The 14,524-nt window shown below is 38.8% G+C and overlaps 1 pseudogene; it reads left to right on the forward strand.

The window, feature by feature from the left end:
• The first annotated feature begins 4,293 nt into the window (after positions 1-4,293).
• On the forward strand, positions 4,294-4,367 carry LOC128626208 (uncharacterized; annotated as a pseudogene).
• Positions 4,368-14,524: the final 10,157 nt, after the last annotated feature.

Genomic DNA, 14,524 nt, shown 5'->3' on the forward strand with positions numbered 1-14,524 from the left:
TGGGAAAAAACTAAAAGCTTTTCCACTAAGATCAGGAACAAGACAAGGATGTCCACTTTCACCACTTCTATTCAATATAGTATTGGAAGTTTTAGCCACAGCGATCAGGCAAGAAAAGGAAATAAAAGGCATCCAAATAGGAAAGGAGGAAGCAAAACTGTCACTGTTTGCAGATGACATGATAGTGTACATGGAAAATCCTATAGACTCTACCGAAAAACTGCTCAAACTAATTAATGAGTTTGGCAAAACAGCTGGTTACAAAGTCAATATCCAGAAATCAAAGGCATTTTTGTATACCAACAATGAATCAGCAGAAGCAGGAATCAAGGAAAAAAACCCATTTGATATAGCAAAAAGAAAAATAAAATATCTGGGAATAAACCTAACTAAGGAGGTAAAAAACCTGTATGCAGAAAACTACACAGCCCTGAAGAACGAAATCAAGGAATACACAAACAAATGGAAACATATACCTTGTTCATGGATTGGAAGAATTAACATCATCAAAATGTCCATACTACCCAAAGCAATATACAGATTCAATGCAATACCTATTAAAGTACCAATGGCATATTTCACAGACATAGAACAAACACTTCGAAAATTTATATGGAACCATAAACGAGCCCGAATAGCAGCTGCTCTTTTGAGAAAGAAGAACAAAGTAGGGAGGATCACAATACCTGATATCAAACTGTATTACAAGGCCACTGTAATCAAAACAGCCTGGTACTGGCATAAAAACAGGCACATAGACCAATGGAACAGAACAGAGAGCCCAGAAATCAACCCAACTCTCTACAGTGAATTAATATTCGACAAAGGGGGCAGTAACATAAAATGGAGTAAAGATAGCCTCTTCAACAAATGGTGTTGGGAGAACTGGACAGCTACATGCAAAAAAATGAAACTTGAGCACAGACTTACACCATACACCAAAATAAATTCAAGGTGGATAAAAGACTTAAATGTAAGTCATAACACCATTAAAGTCCTAGAGGAGAACATTGGCAAGAAAATCTCAGATATTTCACGCAGCAACTTCTTTACTGATATGTCCCCTAGAGCAAGGAATGTAAAGGAAAGAATAAACAAATGGGATCTCATCAAAATAAAAAGCTTCTGCATGGCTAAAGAAAACAGTATTAAATTAGCAAGACAACCAACTGTATGGGAAAACATATTTGCCAATGATACCTCAGACAAAGGTTTAATCTCTAAAATATACAAAGAACTTACGACTCCACTCTAAGAAGACACCCAACCCAATTAGAAAATGGGAAAAGGACTTGAACAAACACTTCTCCAAGGAGGACATACAGAACATTCAGAGACACATGAAGAGATGCTCAATATCATTAGCTATCAGAGAGATGCAAATTAAAACCACAATGAGATACCACTTTACACCAGTCAGGATGGCTATCATAAACAAAGCAACAAACAACAAATGTTGGAGGGGTTGTGGGGAAACGGGTCCTTAGTTCACTGTTGGTGGGAGTGCAGACTGGTACAACCATTATGGAAAACAGTATGGATTTTTCTCAGAAAAATAAAAATCGACCTGCCTTTTGACCCAGCAATTCCACTGCTAGGATTATATCCTAAGAATCCTAAAACATCAATATCAAAGAACCTATGCACCACAATGTTCATAGCAGCACAATTTACAATAGCCAAGAGTTGGAAGCAACCTAGGTGCCCATCAGTAAATGAATGGATCCAAAAATTGTGGTACATATACACAATGGAATTCTATGCTGCAGAGAGAAGGAAGGAGCTACTACCCTTTGCAACAACATGGATGGAACTGGAAAGCATTATGCTGAGTGAAATAGGCCAGGTGCTGAAAGACAAATACCATATGATCTCACCTTTAACAGGAAGCTAAACAACAAAACAAACAAGTAAGCAGAAAAAAAAAACCCCAAAAAACAAAGACACTGAAATAGAGAACAAGGGGATAGTGACCAGAGGGGAGAAGGAAGGGAAGTTAAGGGGAAAAAGGGGGAGGGATTTGGAGGAACAAATAGGAAGGACACAGGGACGAGAACTAAGGGGGGGGGGGGAGGAAATGGGAGGGAGGTGGGGAGCAAGGGGCAGGGGAGGCTGGGATGGGAAAAATAGACAAAAAACTGTACTTGAAAAATAACTAAATAAAATAAAAAAAAAACAAAAAAAATGGGATCTCATCAAAATAAAAAGCTTCTGCATGGCTAAAGAAAAAAGTATTAAATTAGCAAGACAACCAACTGTATGGGAAAACATATTTGCCAATGATACCTCAGACAAAGGTTTAATCTCTAAAATATACAAAGAACTTACACAACTCCACTCTAAGAAGACATCCAACCCAATTAGAAAATGGGAAAAGGACTTGAGAAAACACTTCTCCAAGGAGGACATACAGAACATTCAGAGACACATGAAGAGATGCTCAATATCATTAGGTATCAGAGAGATGCAAATTAAAACCACAATGAGATACCACTTTACACCAGTCAGGATGGCTATCATAAACAAAGCAACAAACAACAAATGTTGGAGAGGTTGTGGGGAAACGGGGTCCTTAGTCCACTGTTGGTGGGAGTGCAGAGTGGTACAACCATTATGGAAAACAGTATGGAATTTTCTCAGAAAAATAAAAATCGACCTGCCTTTTGACCCAGCAATTCCACTGCTAGGATTATATTCTAAGAATCCTAAAACATCAATATCAAAGAACCTATGCACCACAATGTTCATAGCAGCACAATTTACAATAGCCAAGAGTTGGAAGCAACCTAGGTGCCCATCAGTAAATGAATGGATCCAAAAATTGTGGTACATATACACAATGGAATTCTATGCTGCAGAGAGAAAGAAGGAGCTACTACCCTTTGCAACAACATGGATGGAACTGGAAAGCATTATGCTGAGTGAAATAAGCCAGGGGTTGAAAGACAAATACCATATGATCTCACCTTTAACAGGAAGCTAAACAACAAAACAAACAAGGAGAAAAAAAAGCAAACAAAAAACAAAGACACTGAAATAGAGAACAAGGGATAGTGACCAGAGGGGAGAAGGAAGGGAAGTTAAGGGGAAAATGGGGGAGGGATTTGGAGGAACAAATAGGAAGGACACAGGGACGAGAACTAAGGGGGGTGGAAATGGGAGGGAGGTGGGGAGCAAGGGGCGGGGGAGGCTGGGATGGGAAAAATAGACAAAAAACTGTACTTGAAAAATAACTAAATAAAATTTTAAAAAATGTCTGACTTATTGATTTTTGTTAGAGTGTATTTTTTTCAATGGGATGCTAAATTCATTGAGTATGACAAGTAGATTTAGAGGACTTATTCATTTGTTACTAATATAATATGACATGTTTTGTTTTCAAATGGTTGTATTTAATGAACAGTAAAAAAAAGGAAAAGAAGATCTAGCTACTAAGTGCATTTCATAAAGATTTTGTACTAATCTCCATTTAATAAGAACAAATATGGACACTAACAAAATTATTGTATGTTTTACTGAACTTACAAAAGATGAAGTTAAAAATCAAAAAAATATGATTAAAGTGAAACTATGAAAACATATAAACTTCCTGAAATCCTGTGAGCCTTACTTAAATATTTGAAGTATAACAGTTACTTTTTATGAGAATGACCTTCTCATTTACAATTTCTATAACCAAGCTGGTAATTCAAACTAGTTTTATTAACTATGTATAAAATTAATGTTACCATAAATAAAAAATAAATTTATTCTTTCATTCTTTTAAAACACTTTTTTGGTCTCAAACACTTGCTGGATGATAACTCTATTTTAAAAAAGAGAGAATAGACATTCTTTAAAAGAGGCACAATCTGCCCCTTACTGGAGAGTTTACAGAAGATATAGACCAAAAAATTTGCTTTTGAAAGCCTCCCTCCCGACGAGAACTAAGGGGGGTGGAAATGGGAGGGAGGTGGGGAGCAAGGGGCAGGGGAGGCTGGGATGGGAAAAATAGACAAAAAACTGTACTTGAAAAATAACTAAATAAAATTTAAAAAAAAAGAAAGCCTCCCTCCCAATTCTTACTCATTGAAGATTTTCATGCTTGACTTGAATGAAGTCTTCTTATCTAACTCAACTCTTGCCAAAATCTTGGAATTTTAAAACTAATTTAGAATGCTCATCCAACAGCCAAATCTTGAAATGCCTCCATTTTCACACCAGTGAACTCCATTATACTTGAGTAACATCTCCCATGATCAATCCCTGAAAATTCTATTTACCTACAATCATTCTTAAATCTTAATAATCCTCAAGACTATACTTTCAGGGATCATTTCTATAGTTTGTTACTAGAGAAGTTTCTCTGAACGTGTAAATCTTAATGATTTTCTAATTAACCGCAACTTCTTAAACTTCCATATCTCTCATACAGTCATTCCATCTACACATGACTTTTGTTCTCATATTTCCTTGATCTCTTTATTCTTGCCTAGTTGACACTATGTATTTATTTAGTGCTCATGTGGCAGACACTGTGGTAAGTACTTTATATGCATTGCCTTATTTAATGTTCATAGAAACCTTATGTTATAGGTACTGTTATTCTCTTACTTTTACTGAATTCATTGGGGTGACATTGGTTTATAGAATAATATAGGTTTCAGGTATATGATTCTATAATATATCATTTGTATATTGTATTGTGTTCACCACCCCAACTCATTTCCTTCCATCATCATTTAGCCTCCCATACCCTCTTTTACCTCCCCTCCCCATTTCCCCTCTGGTAATCATTATGCTGTTGTCTGTGCTGATGAGGTTATCCCTTCACCTATTTTACTCAGCGCCCCCACACCCTCTCCTCTCTGACAGCTGTAAGTCTGTTCTCTATGAGTCTGTTTCTATTTTGTTTGTTAGTTTCTTTTGTTCATTAGATTACACATATGAATGAAATCATATGTATTATCCTATTTTTTTCACTTTTTTATTTTATTTCTTTTGTTGTTGATTTTTTTTATTGATTATGCCATTACATTTGTTCTTTTTTTTTTTATTTGGTTACTTTTCAAGTACATTTTTTTTTCTCTTCCCCCCCCGCCCGGTCTCCCCCCTCCCTCCCGTTTCCCCCCCCCAGTCCTCATCTCTGTGTCATTCATACTTGTTCCTCAAAATCCCTCCCCCTTTTTCCCCTTAAGTTCCCTTCCCTCTCCCCCTCTGGTCGCTGCCCACTTGTTCTCTATTTCAGCGTCTTTGTTTTTATTCTGTTTGCTTGTTTGTTTTATTCTTTAGCTTCCTGTCAAAGGTGAGATCATATGGTATTTGTCCTTCAATGCCTGGCCTATTTCACTCAGCATAATGCTTTCCAGTTCCATCCATGTTGTTGCAAAAGGTAGTAGCTCCTTCTTTCTCTCTGCTGCATAAAATTCCATGGTGTATATGTACCACAATTTTTGGATCCATTCATTTACTGATGGGCACCTAGGTTGCTTCCAACTCTTGGCTATTGTAAATTGTGCTGCTATGAACATTGTGGTGCATAGGTTCTTTGATATTGATGTTTTAGGATTCTTGGGGTATAATCCTAGCAGTGGAATTGCTGGGTCAAAAGGCAGGTCGATTTTTATTTTTCTGAGAAAATTCCATACTGTTTTCCATAATGGTTGTACCAGTCTACAATCCCACCAACAGTGAACTAAGGTCCCCTTTTCCCCACACCCTCTCCAACATTTGTTGTTTGTTGCTTTGTCTATTATAGCCATCCTGACTGGTGTAAAGTGGTATCTCATTGTGGTTTTAATTTGCATCTCTCTGATAGCTAACGATATTGAGCATCTCTTCATGTGTCTCTGGATGTTCTGTATGTCCTCTTTAGAGAAGTGTCTGTTCAAGTCCTTTTCCCATTTTTTAATTGGGTTCGATGTCTTCCTAGAGTGGAGTCGTGTAAGTTCTTTGTATATTTTAGAGATTAAACCTTTGTCTGAGGTATCATTGGCAAATATGTTTTCCCATACAGTTGGTTGTCTTTTTAATTTAATACTGTTTTCTTTAGCCATGCAGAAGCTTTTTATTTTGATAAGATCCCATTTGTTTATTCTTTCCTTTATATTCCTTGCTCTAGGGCACATATCCGTAAAAATGTTGCTGCGTGGAATATCTGAGATTTTCTTGCCAATGTTCTCCTCTAGGACTTTAATGGTGTCATGGCTTATATTTAAGTCTTTTATCCACCTTGAATTTATTTTGGTGTATGGTGTAAGTTGGTGCTCAAGTTTCATTTTTTTGCACGTAGCTGTCCAGTTCTCCCAACACCATTTGCTGAAGAGGCTATCTTTACTCCATTTTATGTTACTGCCCCCTTTGTCGAATATTAATTCACTGTAGAGGGTTGGGTTGATTTCTGGGCTCTCTGTTCTGTTCCATTGGTCTATGTGCCTGTTTTTATGCCAGTACCAGGCTGTTTTGATTACAGTGGCTTTGTAATACAGTTTGATATCAGGTATTGTGATCCCTCTTACTTTGTTCTTCTTTCTCAAAAGAGCAGCTGCTATTCGGGCTCGTTTATGATTCCATATAAATTTTTGAAGTGTTTGTTCTATGTCTGTGAAATACGCCATTGGTACTTTAATAGGTATTGCATTGAATCTGTATATTGCTTTGGGTAGTATGGACATTTTGATGATGTTAATTCTTCCAATCCATGAACACGGTATATGTTTCCATTTGTTTGTGTCTTCCTTGATTTCTTTCTTCAGTGCTGTGTAGTTTTCTGCATACAGGTCTTTTACCTCTTTGGTTAGGTTTATTCCCAGATATTTTATTTTTCTTTTTGCTATATCGAATGGGATTTTTTCCTTGATTTCTGCTTCTGCTGATTCGTTGTTTGTATACAAAAATGCCTTTGATTTCTGGATATTGACTTTGTATCCTGCTGTCTTGCCAAATTCATTAATTAGTTTGAGCAGTTTTTTGGGTAGAGTCTATAGGATTTTCCATGTACACTATCATGTCATCTGCAAACAGTGACAATTTTGTTTCCTCCTTTCCTATTTGGATGCCTTTTATTTCCTTTTCCTGCCTGATCGCTGTGGCCAAAACTTCTAATACTATATTGAATAGGAGTGGTGAAAGTGGACATCCTTGTCTTGTTCCTGATCTTAGTGGAAAAGCTTTTAGTTTTTGTCCATTGAGTATGATATTGGATGTAGGTTTCTCATAAATGGCCTTTATTATATTGAGGAATATTCCCTCTATTCCCATTTTGCTGAGTGTTTTTATCATAAATGGGTGTTGTACTTTATCGAAAGCTTTTTCTGCGTCTATTGATATGATCATGTGGTTTTTGTCTTTGCTTTTGTTTATGTGATGAATTACATTTACTGTTTTGCGAATGTTGAACCATCCTTGCATCCCTGGGATGAATCCCACTTGGTCATGGTGTATAATCTTTTGGATATATTGTTGGATGCGATTTGCTAATATTTTGTTGAGGATTTTAGCATCTATGTTCATCAGCGATATTGGCCTGAAGTTTTCTTTCTTTGTTGTATCTCTATCTGGTTTTGGAATTAGGATGATGCTGGCTTCGTAAAAGGAGTTAGGGAGTTTTCCATCCTTTTGGATTTTTTGGAATAGTCTGTGAAGAATGGGGGTTAGCTCTTCCTTAAATGCTTTGTAGAATTCTCCTGTGAATCCATCTGGTCCAGGGCTTTTGTGTGATGGGAGTTTTTTGATTACTGCTTCAATTTCTTTTGCTGTTATTGGTCTATTCAGGTGTTCTACTTCTTTTTCATTGAGTTTTGGGAGATTATATTTTTCTAGAAATGTGTCCATTTCCCCTAGGTTCTCAAATTTCTTGGCATACAGTTCTTCATAGTAATTTCTTACAATCCTCTCTATTTCTGTGGTGTCAGTTGTAATCTCTCCTCTTTCATTTCTGATTGTGTTTATTTGTGTCTGTTCCCTTCTTTTCTTGATGAGCCTACTTAAAGGCTTGTCTATTTTGTTTATTTTTTCAAAGAACCAACTCCTGGATTCATTGATCTTTAGAATTGTACTTTTAGTCTCTATGTTATTTAGTTCTGCTCTGATCTTGGTTATTTCCTTCCTTCTACTTGCTTTGGGCTGTTTTTGTTGTTGTTCCTCGAGTTCTTGTAGGCGTAGAGTAAGTTCATTTGTTTGAAATGTTTCTGTTTTCTTTAGGTAGGTCTATATTGCTATAAGCTTCCCTCTCAGGACTGCCTTGGCTGTATCCCATAAGTTTTGGGTTGTTGTGTGATCATTTTCATTTGTTTCCAGGAACTTTTTGATTTCTTCCCTAATTTCATTCTTGACCCATTCATTGTTTAATAGCATACCGTTCAGTCTCCATGATTTTGGGTGTTTTGGGTTTTTTCCTTTGGGGTTGGTTTCCAGTTTCAGTCCCTTATGGTCAGAGAAAATGCTTGGTATGATTTCAATTTTCTTGAATTTGTTGAGGCTTGTTTTGTGCCCTATCATGTGATCTATCTTTGAGAATGTCCCATGTGCATTTGAAAAGAATGTGTATTTAGCTTCTTTGGGGTGAAGAGCTCTGTATATATCAGTTAGGTCCATTTCATCAAGGGTGTTGTTTCATGCCGCAATGTCTTTGTTGATATTTTGTTTGGAAGATCTGTCCATTTTTGATAGTGGGGTGTTAAAATCCCCCACTATAATTGTGTTGCTGTCTATATCTTTCTTGAATTCCTCTAAGATTTTCCTTATATATTTTGGTGCTCCTATGTTGGGTGCGTATATATTTATGATGTTAATGTCTTCTTGGTGGATTCTTCCCTTGAGTATTATGAAGTGACCTTCTGGGTCACTCTTTATGGCTCTTTTTTTGAAGTCTATTTTGTCTGATATGAGAATTGCTACCCCAGCTTTTTTTTCTTGTCCATTTGCTTGGAAAATTTGTTTCCAGCCTTTGATTTTTAGTCTGTGATGGTCTTTTGTCCTGAGGTGGGTCTCTTGTAGGCAGCATATGTGTGGGTCATACTTTCTTATCCATGACGCTATTCTGTGTCTTTTGATTGGAGCATTTAATCCATTTACATTTAAGGATATTATTGATAGGTACTTATTCATTGCCATTTTTGTACCTGTGTTCCTCTCTGTCTGTCTCTTTTCCTTCCTTTCCTTAAAGCAGACCTTTTAGTATTTCTTGTAGAGCTGGCTTGGTGGCAGCAAATTCTTTTAGACTTCTTTTGTCTTGGAAGCTCTTTATTTGGCCTTCTATCTTGATTGAGAGCCTTGCTGGGTAAAGTAGCCTTGGTTGTAGGCCTCTGTTTCTCATTACTTGGAATATTTCTTGCCAATCTCTTCTTGCTTGGAGTGTTTCCATTGAGAAGTCAGTGGCTAACCTTATTGGGACGCCCTTGTATGTTATTTCTTTTTTCTCCCTTGCTGCCTTTAAGATTCTCTCTTTGTCTTGGAAGTTTGCCATTTTAATGATGATGTGTCTTGAGGTGGGCCTCTTTGGGTTCCTCTTGAATGGGACTCTGTGAGATTCCTGGATTTGTGTGACTTTTTCTTTTGTCAAATTAGGGAAATTTTCTCTCTTTACTCTTTCAAATATGTTTTCTATCCCTTGTTCTTCTTCTTCTCCTTCTGGTATTCCTATTATTCGGATATTATTACGTTTCATATTGTCTTGCATTTCTCTTAATCTCTCTTCATTCTTTCTGAGCCTCTTTTCCCTTTCCTGTTCTTTCTGTGAGATGCTTTCTTTGTCCTCTAATTCACTAATCCGATCTTCTCTTTCATCCACCCTATTTTTAATGCTTTCCAGTGTGCTTTTTAATTCTGAAATTGTATTCTTCATTTCCTCTTGGCCCTTGCTAATAATTTCCATTTCCTTTTTCATGTTGATATAGTTCACAGTGAGATCATTGTAACTTCCCTGTAGTTTCTGGTAGCTGATTGTGAGCTCTTTGAACTTCCTGATCACCAGTGCTTTGAATTCAATATCTGATAGTTGACTTGCCTCTGTTTCATCTAGCATTCTTTCTGAGGATTCCTCCTTTCCTTTCATTTGGGGATTGTTTCTTTGTCTTCCCATTGTTTGTGAGACTCTTCTTGTTAGCCTCAACTTCTTAGATTAATCTGTTTTGACACCCTGCATTTATGGTATGAACTTTTGTGGTGGAATGCCTGTGAATTTCAATGGTGCAGCCTCTTTTGGTTATCCTGTTGTTCTCTGCTTCCACCTACTCAAATATGCAGCAACTTGTGGCTTCTCTCCTAGAACAATGTGCAATTTGTCTCTCTGATTCTACTATTGGGAGGCCTCTTCTATGGGTCCAGCTCTGGTCTTTTTATATTTTCAAGTTGATTGTGACTCTTGTGGGTAAAAGAAAGAAATGATAAGGAAAGAAATAAAAGGAAGAAAGAAAAAAAATGGTAGGGGAATGTAAGAAAGAGCAATAAGTTTAGAAAGAAAAGAAAAAGAAATAAAACAGGAAATCCGGGGAAAAGAGGACAAAAGTATGGAAAGAAGAAACAGTAATAAAGTTTAAAAGAAATATCAGATTACTTTAAAAAAGCAAAAAGATAAAGAAAAGGAATGGAGAGGGGGAGAAAGGAAAATAAAAAAAGAAAGAATAAAAATAAAATAAAGAAAAAAAAAAAAACCCCAAAAAACGCACCAAAATAATCTCTCAAAAAAAAAACAAAAAAAAAACCCCTCAGAAAAAGGAATGTCACTTGTTGGCTTCAAACTAGCCGAACCGGTTTTTCTGGTTGCAGTTGGCTGAGGGTCGATTGTTGTGGTTTTTTTTTTCAGCCAGCCCCTCTCAGGATCCAGACACTTGGCGCCTCTCCCCTAGCTCCCTACAATGGGGAGCTAGGACTTTCTCGCAGGGCTCCCTTCCCAGGGGTTACTGCCATAGTCTGGTTTGATGTGTTTGCAGGCACCTGCACTGGGCTATTTGCCTGGTTCCCTCGGGATTGAGCACAGGCCTGCCCCCGTTCAGTTGGGAGGCCGCAGACCCTCTGCCCAATTCTGGGCTCGCTGCCAAGCTGGGTGTGAAGCAGAGCAGGCTGCCGAGTCTACCGGATTCAGTGCCTCAGGCTGCACCTCTGAGTTCTCCTGGGCTGGCAACCACAGAGTCTTTGGTTGGGGCCCTTTGTCCTCCGCACCCTCTCTGTAAACTCTATCAAACAAGTCTCTCCTGCCCCCCCCCCCCCCTTGCTTGGCCGGAAAGGGAGGGGGTTGAGGGTCTCAGCTCTTTTCCCAGGACCCCTCAGCGTCCCGGGCTTCCAGATAGTCTGAGGGGGGGAGACTGGAAGCCGGCAGCCGATCTGAGGACTGGGCGCAGACCTAAAAACTCTGTGTGCTCGTCATGGCACGCTGCGTGGTGTGTATCCCTTCTGCTCCTGTGTTTGACTGGGTCCCCTGGCCAACCTCGGGCACACTCCCGGGCTGTCCGGGACTGCGCAACCAGCGCTTCCCGGTCCCGCGCTGGCCCCGAACCCTTCCCGGTCCGCACCGGCCCCAGCTCTTCCCGACCCTAGTGGCGTCAGCCTAGAGTTGTCTGTGCCCCCGCTCGCGCGCGAAACCGTCTGGCGCTAGGACCAGTAGCCCCGGCTCAAAGAACCCTGCGCCAGTGCGCGCCAGAGTCCGGCTATGGGTGCGAGCAGGAAACCGTCAGGGAGCGTCTTTGTCCTGCGGCGCCTCTCTGAACTCTCTGCGCCCGCGAGCTCGTCTTTCTGGAACTGGCGTAACCGGCAGCGGGCTTCCCAGACCCCTGGTGTTGGCTCAGAGGCCTCCGCTTCCAACAGACCTTCTGGGACCCGGAATAACCGGCAGGGCGCTTCCCATTCGTGTGGCTAGTCCCCAAAAGCTTCCACTTTCCCCCTGGCTCGCTGCCAGGCCGGATAGGAAACAAGCCAATCTGCCTTGGCAGGAGAACACCTCAGTCCACTTTCAATAAAACAAAACAGATCAAAACTTTCCGGACATCCTGTCTCTCATTCCTGCTCAGTCCCCAACCAAACCCGTGAGGCTAATGCGTCTCTGGATTCCTCCCAGGCTTGCAATCACAGAGTCTGCAGTTGAACCGAGCCCTGTGTCTTTGTACCCCTCCCCAAAAATGCAAGCCGGCAAGCAGACAGGTCTCTGCCCGGTGTTGTCCAGTTTTGCTTATACATGAAGCAGGGGAGCTGCTGGCCCACGCTGGTGGCCACTGGAGCCGCTGGGTGCCCAAGCTCCTGTGGTAGACCTCTCTGGTGTTGGTCTCAGACCGCTGGTTCTGGACCCTGGCTGTAGATGCAGCACCGGGGCCACCTGGCCTGGGGCACCAGCCCCCGCCGCTGCTTTGTCTTTAAACGGGTCCCCAAAGCCCCACTGACCTGCCGCTTTCTGGTGTTTCAGCGTCCAACAGAGTCTCTGTTCTTTTAGTTTCACAAATGCTGGATAACTGATGGATTAGTGCGCTGCTTTTCTATAGATCTGCCAGGATTTTCACCCGCGAGTGCGGGAGCTAGAATCCGCTCCCTCTTACTCCGACGCCATCTTCCCCTCTCTTATCCTATTTTATAAGCAAAGAAATGGAGTCACAGAGAGCTGACATAGTCAATAAATGGAAAATGTTGGGTTTGAGTATTGACTCTCTAAACATAAATCCTGAGTGTTTATAGTGGATACTATTTTATCCTTCCTTCCTGTACCTTTTCCTGCTTTCCTTCCTATATCTTTTCACTTTTATTCATTCCTCTCAGAAAATATTTCAAATATTCACCATTTTCATGACTACAATTCAACTTCTATGCCTAACTATAGAAGAAGATATCCTCCTATTGTACTAAGAAACATGAAGGGTTAAGTCATAATTTTCTCAAGCTCCTATTTCTCTGCCTACATATTTACCTATATCTACAACTACTGTAATTAATATACAATTCTCTTGACTTTAAAAACAATGATTTCTTGAATTCTGTCCTAGGCCAACACACCCATCATTAAAAATTTCCCAAGATAAATGTTAATTGGTTGGTGGACATCCTTTGAACCTTGCCTTCTTCTTGGGTCGCTACCCAAACTTGTTTTCCCTTCCTAATAAAGCTTTTTAAAAAGAATAATCTCTATAAAATGATTATGATTTCTTATACTTTCCTGAATTCTCAGTCTACTGTAAGTTCTTTCTGTTTTCACCATTCTATTAAAACCATTCTAGGTTAACTCACCAATAACCTCCTAATTGCCAAATGCAATGGGCATTTTCTAAAATTTATTCCAATGCCTCTCTCTTCTGTACTTAGCATTGATGATATCTGCATTAATTTTTCTTCCTTGACTCCCAAACTCACCTAATACTTCTCATAGTTCTCTGACCACTACTTCTTATTCCATAAGCTCATCTTACAGTTCTAATCCTCTAAAGTTAGTTCAGAAATATTAGGTATGAGCACATAATATCATGTCACTGTAAAGGATAAGCACCTAAATCAAGGGATTTCATATGGTTTTATTATTCTATATTTAGTTAAATGCCTCCTTCGAAAGTCTGTGAGCTCCCTTGGAGAAGGTCTATGTCTGACTCCTACACATTGTCTGAAAAACAGTAAAGCATTAAAACTCTTATTAGGATAATGAATTTGTTTTAAAGTCTTTATGCAAATTAGAATATTCTCCTTTCTATAATTTTGTGGTATTTTCCATTTTCATTGTCTTAAATTATATTAATCCTTCACTTATTTTAATAGTCTTCATCTTACTCACAGGGTTATAAGAACCCTGTGTGTAAGGTAAGAAAGATATAAACATTCTTGATTCAGGAAGGTTGAATAATTTATCTAAATAACTTATTTGGCTATTAAATACTAATTCAGACCTGAAATCTAGATGGTTCTCTTTGCGTGTTTTTCTACTACTCATTTCTTAATTCTTGCATCACCATATTATTCATTGTTATTCAAACTGTAATACTCACAAGAGCAAGGTATTTGGCTCACTATTCATATTTAATGTCTCTAGGAAAGAAATATGAGGTCAGGGTGTGAAAGAAACAGGCTAACTGTGTATTAAATTATGTATAGTTTGTAAAACAAATAAAAGGGTGTGCATTTGACTAGCCTTTTAAAAACAAAGCTTAATCTAGAATGTGATTCATGAGTTCAGAGTGTACAAAACTTTAACATCAACCCCAAACAAAACATGTCAAAAAGCATCATCAAAAATAGTAGATACAAATATATTACCCTTAAATATGTCTTCATGAAATTACCTAGCTCTCAAAATGTCCCAAGCACAATTTAGAATATTAAATTACCAAGCACATCAGCCAAAGTAATTGCATATTAGAGATCACTGGGAGCTAGGAAACCATGCATTAACTTTAAGAGTTATCACATAAATGCACTTTATTTAGATATTTCAATTTAAGCCCCAGGGTGTTTCCATATAGAGCCTAAATTAAGTGTCTTATTATTTCTAATCCCCTGGTGATTTAAGTTTATAACTCACGAAAAAGCCCACACATATATTTAGACATAATGATACTTCACTTAACATTTCAGGAATAAA

Source organism: Artibeus jamaicensis, unplaced genomic scaffold (genome assembly GCF_021234435.1).
Source record: "Artibeus jamaicensis isolate MK-2021 breed Jamaican fruit bat unplaced genomic scaffold, CSHL_Jam_final scaffold_378, whole genome shotgun sequence".
Classification (NCBI taxonomy): domain Eukaryota; kingdom Metazoa; phylum Chordata; class Mammalia; order Chiroptera; family Phyllostomidae; genus Artibeus; species Artibeus jamaicensis.